Below are 8,094 nucleotides of genomic sequence, written 5' to 3'. Positions count from 1 at the left end.
ATAATGATAATGACACTCCTCAAAATATGGCATGCCTTCATTCGACAAATACCGTATAGTGTGTAATGTGCAAAGCCTTGCACAGCCTGGTTTAATTTCATTGGGCCAAAACCGTGTCAAATGTGAGTGAGAATGCACCTGGATATTCATTTCCTGAAGCGCTCAGTGCGTCCCAGCTTCCCACATCCGATTGCCTTCAAATGTCTGAAAGTCAATCATTTCATGTGTCTGAGGATTCCTGCAAGTAATTATATTAACAACTGTCCAGGTTTCTATCGTCTCTTTTTTCCCCCCTCCAAAATATATTTCCAGTGTCTAATATTCATACCATGTATGAAAGCAATCGTCAAATCTGTCAAGATAGTGCTCTCATTTGACTTGAGGTATGACATTTAATTCATCTGCCATAAAAGTATTTTGACATGCAGGAGAAAAAAAAAACACAAAAAAAAAATCAAGGCATGGATTTGGAGTATTAGTGGTTAGAAAGAAAGTGGGAATCAAAAGTGAGAGATTGAGAGATATTAGATGTGAAGAGAGAGAGAGGGAGAGAGGGTGGGAAAGACAAGAAGAGAAATGAATTTCAGACATTTTCTCATACGCATTGTAGTTTCGTTTGTGTTGTTGTGTTTAACATGTATCTCATATTTTTCATGTCTCTTGTTTTCATTTGAGTTTTACGTATGAAGTGTAACTTGCCATCAGCAATTGAAAAAAATGAAAGTATACTGCAGACAAGGATAAAACAAGTTTGTGGTTAGCTCTTCTTGGTCTCATGACATACATGTATACTAAAAAAAAAAAACACCTTGTAGGCCCCTATTTCTTTCTTTTTTTCAAACCTCAGAGAGGGTTAAAGAACTGTTTGTGGTGAGATCAGCTCTTCTCTCGATTTTAAATCATGTCATGTGCATGAAAGGGCATACATCTATACTGTAAAATGAGGAATGTTCACGTGCATTGTAATTTCGTGAATTTCGTGAGCGCCAACATTCGCGAAATTAAAATGCACGCGAAAGTTCTTGTCTATACTATATGCATTAAATGCCAGTGGCAGTTTGCAAAAATTTAATGCCGCAAAAAAGGCCGTCAGCTCCAATTCGCGAAAAATTCATGCCACGAATATATCATGTTTTACAGTATGTTACTGTCGTGATTTTTGCCGAGACACAGTATTGTTTCATTACAGTGTACGTACACGTGTTGTGTGTGTGTGCATAGTATTTGTGTCTGAAACCATGTTGTGTAGGCCTACAGTATTCCTTTACAGATCAAGTTTGTTTTGTTAGCCTTTGTTTAGTTGCAAAGTTTAAGCCAGTGGTCAGCTTGTAATGGCTTCTCTACCTTGTTTGGTAGTATGAAGGCAAATGGGAGTCTACCCCAAGGCTAATTCCAAAGAGCGCAATCATGACTAAAACCAATCAATACGACCAGAAGAAACAATGCGGTCTTGTCGTGAATGAATTGTGAATCAGCTTCCCACTTCTCTCCACCACCGCCGCCCCCCCCCCCTTTCTAGAAACAACATCCCCTGTCTGGAATGGACTGTGTGCATTCAGATGATAATACAGGTTTAGGGAAGGGACGTGGTGTTGTACTTGTACTGAGGTAACAGGGAGGTTGCGGTGAGTCAGGCTGATGTCCTCGTTCTTTGTTTTCCCTCATCGATCCAAAACATCAGACTAGTACGCACCACTCTAGCTGTGTGACTAATGCCCAGCACACACAGTAGGACCATGGGGTGAACACTACATTGTTTTTTTCATTTGTCGTCCAGTTATAAATACAAATGTGCCACAGATGGTGTGCTAACATGGTAGTCCCTTTCTCTACTTTTGTGAGGTCACCACCCTGGCTAGACAGCGTGTGACCCCGTTTTGTCAGGGCCATTTAGTGTTAATACATTTTTGCTGTTTCCTACAGACTGGAGTGATGGGTTGTGTGGATTGTTTTTAAAAAAATATCCTAATTCCTATGTAAGAAACAAATATCATTGAACAAGTTTGTACATATAATAGAGCTTTAAATGTTCAAAGCACATAGTGAATTCCATTGCCTATAGTCAGCTCCAATTACAATGTACGGTATGTTTGTCAGCTCTTGCATAATGGAGAATAATGTCCTTAAGTTGATGTAGAAGAAATTCATTCCAAATCAAAACATACACTGACCTTTTACAGCATGTGTTGTAGTTGTGTATTCAATGACTGATTCAGAATTTTTAAGACTGAAAATGGCAAAGGTGAATTTTAGTATACAATTTGTAACTGTTCTTAATGCTGTGTGAATATGGGTGAAGAGAACGTAAACAACCCTATCCTGAAAAGGGGGGGGGGGGGATGGGAAGCTTATGGCCGTTAAGGGTTGGGCAGTGATCATACTGGTTGTGTAAAGTGTAAAAGCATTTTCTGCAAGAACATACTTCTAAAGTCATAAGTGTACCTTCGGTCATTGCTCCAAAAGTGTTACAGGTTTTTGCTTGTTTTATTTGGGTATATTTTTTTAGGGGGAAGATGTAGGGAAAATACACATGAAGTAATTGGAGATGGTTCAGGCTTTAATATGTTGGTTGACCATTGCACATGATATGGCTCTATATTTAAAAAAAAAAAAAAACAGAGAGAGAGAGAGAGGGGGGGGGGGGGGGGGGAGAGAAAGAAAGATATCAGAGGTGGGAGTCTGTTAGAAACTCCAGTAGGATACAATGTACATACGTGTAGCTACTGGTAAGTGGATAATTACTTGAGTAGTCTGCCACCCCTGTTGATAATAAGTGACCTCCATGCTATATAGAAAATTGGGGAGACCCAATACGGCCATCTGCCTGTAATTAATACGGGTGAAAGCATTGAATGGGGCTGTATTTACTGTGAACCTAACCACACAATACACTAAGTAAGCAATACAGCAAGATACTTTGTTTGCCCTTTTTGTCCTCTTTTTTCCCCTTCTCTATTTCTTTGCCTGGTGTTTTAACCCCTCCAGTCCAACTTTGTCATCTTGTCAGACCCCCCCCCCCCCCCTTTTTATTGCATCAAATGGTTCCCAGCTATTGCATTGCCTGGAGCAGAAAAATATGGTAATTGAATAACTGCTTGAGCACTAATAACCGCAGCTGGGAAAAAATCGCCATTCTAGAGATTTAAGTGGGCTATCAAGAACCACATGGCATTATAGCTGGGAGACTCCCTTAGTACATAGATCACAATGATTACATTAATTCTTCCTTTAAGACATTCATACAGGTGGTCCATGGTAAATAAAACCCTTTGTAATTAAATTTCTGGAAGCAGCCATGTTGATATCTGGGTATTGTGACTAAGTATTTCTTGTCAGATTTTATTGCAATTTGAGAACTAAAGAAATAAAGGAAATAGAATGTCTAGTTTTTATATATGTGTAAAAGTACGAAAATGTAAATTTTTTCTAGAGTGCATCACATTGTACTGTTATCAGGACTATTCCTATCATGCTGCCAAAAAAACAAAACAAAGCAAAACAAAACAAAACAAAACAAGGCTAGTACTGAACTTGTACAAAAGTAGCTCAATATTCTATACTACTAGACCAAAATATGACTGTGAACTGCATGTACATTCATATTTCAACTTTCAAGACCCACATTCATGTGCCTGTTGCATTATATGTGTGTGTGATCAGGTTTACATCTCGCTTAGGTGTGATATCAATATTTGCACTCTAAGTCACGTTCTATTTTTATGTACTTATTCTATACCACCACCCCATCACTGTCCCTCTCTCTCTCTCTCTCCCTCTCCCTCTGTCTTTCTCTGTTGTGTTCTTCAAACAGAATTCATGTCTGGGGCAGTTGACGTGCAGCCAGCCCGCCAATTTTTCTTCACAGTGCAAACAATATATTGATTTGTCTGCCGTGTAATCTCTTCACGCTGGCGTGGCCCTGGAGAGCTGGGGCACAATGTACACATGTGCGCAGACCCGAGCCATCCCTTCTACACTATAGTCACATGGTCCCACGTGGAGATTCTAGAGGCATTGTCTCGATCAAAATCTTTCCTGTTCTCCGTGTTCATTGCCCCCTGTTATATAGATGCATCTATCCCTGTTTCTTTCTTGCTCCTTCTCTTTTTCTCTCTTTCCCTCCTCCCCCCCCCCCCTTGCTGTTGCTTCTTGGCCCCCTCTTTCTTTCTTGCCATGCCCTCTTGCATGTGAAGGGGTCGAGCGTCTCGCATTATGCTTCTTTTGTGCTATCTGAACAAACGGCCGCACAGAGCAAGATCACGCACGCCAGTTGTTGAGGTCCAGACCCCAGGACCAAGCGGTTTATACTGTATGTGGATAACACTCCACAACCAGTCACTGGTGTGTGAAGTTCAGCCGTTTGAAGATTTGGCGGGAGCGGATCATATCTTGTTTCCTCTCTCTGCCCTGCAATTACCCCAAACTCATTTCATCATGCTTGTGGTTGGACTCTAATACACTATGAATTAGGCTAGATGACAGGTACAATGTTCAATGTATAAGTGTGAATAGTAAGAGAAATATATAATTATGAATGGTAAGAGAGAGAAAGGGGGGGGGGGGGTAGAGGGAGAAGGTATTGACATACACATGATTGATATTCTTTAATCATCTCTTTAGGGATGGCGGGGAATGTGGCGTACAATGAAATGCAGGTATCTTGCGCAAGAGGGTTTTCCCACCTCACCCCATGCAGCTGTTGGCCAAACAATGATGTCTTTAACCATGGAGCTAACATTGCACTATTAGTGGCTAACCGCACCTGTGCAGCTGTTCTTTCCTCTGTCCGCTTTTAAATTTGTCCTCAATTTTCGTGTGGTAAGATCTGCGGAAGAGTCATTTTGATTTCAGCTGTGCTGTTTTTCAAATCCTTTGGAACTACATGTACTTGTGGTTTTGTTTAATGAAACCATATTCGAGAGTCACCTGGTCATTTTAAGAGTCATGTGGAAAGCAGGGGTAATATTTGTTTGAAAACTTTAAAGAGTTCTCTACAAATCTTTACAAGTCTGTGAGAGCCAGTTTCTATCAGATCTGCATTCTGTAGTCACTGAAAAGGGAAGCATTCGGGTATTTGGCCTTCATGCAAAGAATGTCGTTACTTTGCTGCTAATTGAAAGTATCACAAAAGCTCAGCAAAATGCTCTCCTAGAATACTGGTATAGCCTGGTAGTGGCAACTGTACTACACAGAATGATTAACGTAGTAAAGTAATCAACTTGGTTGTAATTGAATTTTCGTATATTACTCTCTCCCACTAAGCCTCATCATGTGCGCTCCGAGAGCATTCACGTGCCAAGTAAGACACAGTACTTCTAACAATTCCAACCGTTGAAATTGTATGGTTCTCCCATGCTTGGCCCATGCCGGTAGAACAGCTTCATGCCATCGTAAATATGGCAAAAGTACTGTCACCTTGCACCTCCGACATTGCTCAGCAGACCACGAAAAATGGAAGTGGGGGGGGGGGGAGACGAAACAATTACCTCAGGGATACGTTAACATTAATAACAAATAGGGGGGGGGGGAATCCTGTTCATATATCTTGCCTGATTTGTTGTTTTTGTCGTCTGACTTTAGCTTGCATCGTCATGACAACAGGCTGCTCCCAACAGGGATGACGAGCCTACCTCCACTAGTCTTCCCTCCAGCAACAGGGGCTTTTCCAGGCCTTCCATGCAACCTGGATGAGTGCTCTGCCCTTGTCCACCTGCCTGCATGACTGAAGCACAGGTGCATGTAAAATGCCTTGCTCAGTGCTTGTAATGCACTCACCACAGGGAAGAGACACAACATTGAATGCCTAGCATATTTTGTTATTATTCAGTCATTGTTTTTCATTGTTGTTTTATCCTGTTGTGGTTAATGTGCAGTTGTTTGATTTGGGGCATATGGGGGGGGGGGGGGTTAAGGACTGAACAACACATATTTCCATTATACGATATACAATTTGTTGTTAATGTTTTAACTTTGGCAGTTGTTTGTGTTTAAGTCATATCGCAGTATTTTGCTGGTGTTTAATATAAGGTCCTTCCGTGTAAAAAGGACTCATATCATGCATAAAGTACAGTGATTGCATTGATCATTTAGAGTACTTGTTAGCAGAGCAATGGCTAATCAGCTTTGTGCTTTATACTTGTTGCCATTTGTAGAATTTGCATATTGATGCTTCAAAGCATAATTATGTACATACACGTAATACATGCGGACACATCAAGAATTTTGAGAATGTATGTACAGTGTACATTACATTCTGGTACAAGCTGCATTTCATTGCTACTCATTACAGTAAGGTTGAGTATGAACATGAGAATTAGAATCAAACCTGAAAAAAAAAAAAAAAAAAAATTTTGACAGTAGGCACTTCAATGGTGGAGCATGGAGAGCGACTGCGTAGCCAGCCAGTCCCAGTAACGTGCAGCTTGAGCTGCCATGAAGCTCACGTGTGAATGAGCTTGACGGCAAGCGACTTCCAGGCGACTTCAAGCCGGCCATGAAATTGCAGCTGGGAGCCGACTTTGTTTGCGTAATAGGGATCTCAAGATTTGATCCTCTGGTCACCTGAATTCAGCCTGGATGATCTCCACCACATGACATGTCCCTCAATCAATCACTCTTGTTCCCCTAGCTGTCTGTGATGTTGGACAACTGAAGGTCATGCAAGGTCATGCAGGCATGGTCACCATGTATTCTGACCTCATTTATACTCTGGTTGAGTTCAACAAACTCTGGCTGAGTTCAACAAACTTTATCCTTTACTTGGTTTGGTCTTCTCTGTGACTTTTGACTAGCATTGGCTGTGTCAGCATTACAAAAATTAGGACAAATGTTGAAAATTAAATTAGACTGACCCATCATGTGTGACATGTAGCACCAAATGCAGAAAAAGACAGAACTCTCATTCCATTCAAAAAAAAAAAAAAGGATAAAGAAATTTATGCAGCTCAGTTTCAGTTCAGGTTTAAAGGACAAGTTCACCTTCATATACATGTGGATTGAGTGAAGGCAATAATGTTAGTAGAACAGCAATAATGTTAGTAGAACACATCAGTGAAAGTTTGGGGAAAATCCAACAATCCGTTCAAAAGTTATGAATTTTTAGAATATCTGTACAATCAATGCTGGAGGAAAAGACTACTACAGTGTATGATGTCACATGCGTACAACGATATAAGGAGAATAAAAAGAGAATTTCGCAAAACTTGACTTTTTGAATAAAGTGCACATTTCCTCGACTTGTTACTGACTTATGTTAGGGGTAATATTATTCCCCCTGACTTCTGAAAGAGAGAAGTCGAGTGTTCTTTTATTATGTGAGAAAAGTGAGAATATCTTGAATTTTCTTTATACTTTCTTTATATAGTTGTACTCATATGACATCACAAGCTATAGTAGTCTTCTCATCCAGCCGTGACTGAGCAGAAACTTCAAAAATTCATAACTTTTGAACGGATTGTCCGATTTTCCTCAAACTCTAATTGATGTGTTCTACTAATATTGCTACATTTACTTAACCCACATGTCTATGAAGGTGAACTTGTCCTTTAATAGTTTAGCCATTATCATTTTTTTCCAAATTTTCCAGCTTACTGCCCAGACAGTCCAATCCAATTGAAAGTTTTACAAGCCCCACAATACAGCCATGAGCCTTTATAGAAGCTGATTAAATTTGTCGAGGAACTAGCCTCGGTTCCAGATTGGTCAGTGTTATTCTCATGTCGCAGTTTTTCTAATCAATAATTTCACTTCTTACACAAAGTTTACATTTAGCAAAAATGTGAGAAGAGTTACTTCAATGCTCTGAGCTGCCAACCTTTCTGTGTCCCTTTTGCAGCCCTAAAAAATTTGATTCCTTTCATAAGCTGGTATATTGTAGTGGTAGGTAATTCAGACCTTTCCTCAGAATGATTAGACTGAAAACTTCTTGATGATGGAGTGGGAAACAGTACTTAAATATTTTCAGTGACTTTGTTTGCCCCCCCCCCCCCCCACAAAAAAAAACAAAAAAAAACAAAACAAAACAAAACCCAACAACAACAACAACAACAACAAAGACAAACAAACAAACCTGTATTTCTCACTGCAAAAGGAATG

This window comes from Diadema antillarum, unplaced genomic scaffold (genome assembly GCF_040938485.1).
Source record: "Diadema antillarum isolate AM-2024a unplaced genomic scaffold, OU_Dant_1.0 scf00000053, whole genome shotgun sequence".
In the NCBI taxonomy this organism is placed as follows: Eukaryota; Metazoa; Echinodermata; class Echinoidea; order Diadematoida; family Diadematidae; genus Diadema; species Diadema antillarum.
The sequence above is the reverse complement of the archived record's forward strand: the minus strand, read 5'-3'. Positions refer to the sequence as shown.